The sequence below is a fragment of the Penaeus monodon genome, chromosome 28, assembly GCF_015228065.2.
Source record: "Penaeus monodon isolate SGIC_2016 chromosome 28, NSTDA_Pmon_1, whole genome shotgun sequence".
NCBI lineage: Eukaryota > Metazoa > Arthropoda > Malacostraca > Decapoda > Penaeidae > Penaeus > Penaeus monodon.
This window is the reverse complement of record NC_051413.1, coordinates 27,494,550-27,495,152: the sequence shown is the minus strand read 5'-3', so window position 1 is coordinate 27,495,152 and position 603 is coordinate 27,494,550.

Here is a 603-nt window from a genome sequence, read left to right as displayed (position 1 = left end):
GGAAAAAAAATTCAGTACAGATTATTCAAAGTACTTCCGCTTAATAAAATAACTTTGGATTAAGATCTCATTATCCTCTCCACTTCAATCGACATAAAAAATAGAAAAAAATATTTCAGAAAAAAAAAGCAAAACGAATCCTTTCCGTGTTGTTTCGTTCGTCTGTATCCATCGAACATTTTTGGAAAAGGAAGAAAAAAAAAACGCCGGAATAATTTACGCATTTTGTTCAGCGATTCTGCTATGAATTTATTTGGTAATCAAGTTTTGTTTTATTATTGCTGTTGTTATTGCCTATTTGCATTCACTTCCTTCACGGATTTTGTCAATAATCAATTAATTATGAATTATTCTTCTTGGTCACGTGTTGAATTAATATAATCAAATATAATTGATCTCAATTCTTATTATTGTTTATTTTCCTTTACTTATTTCAGGGAGTTTTGTCAATAATTGATTGACTATGAATCATTCTTGATTGTGTCAATTGATCTTTATTTTTTTCTTGACAATAAACCTGTTTTGACGTGGTATCCAAAAAAAAAAAAAAAACGTAAATCCCCACGTTAATATCTTTATTGTATGATGGTCCTCTCCCCCCCC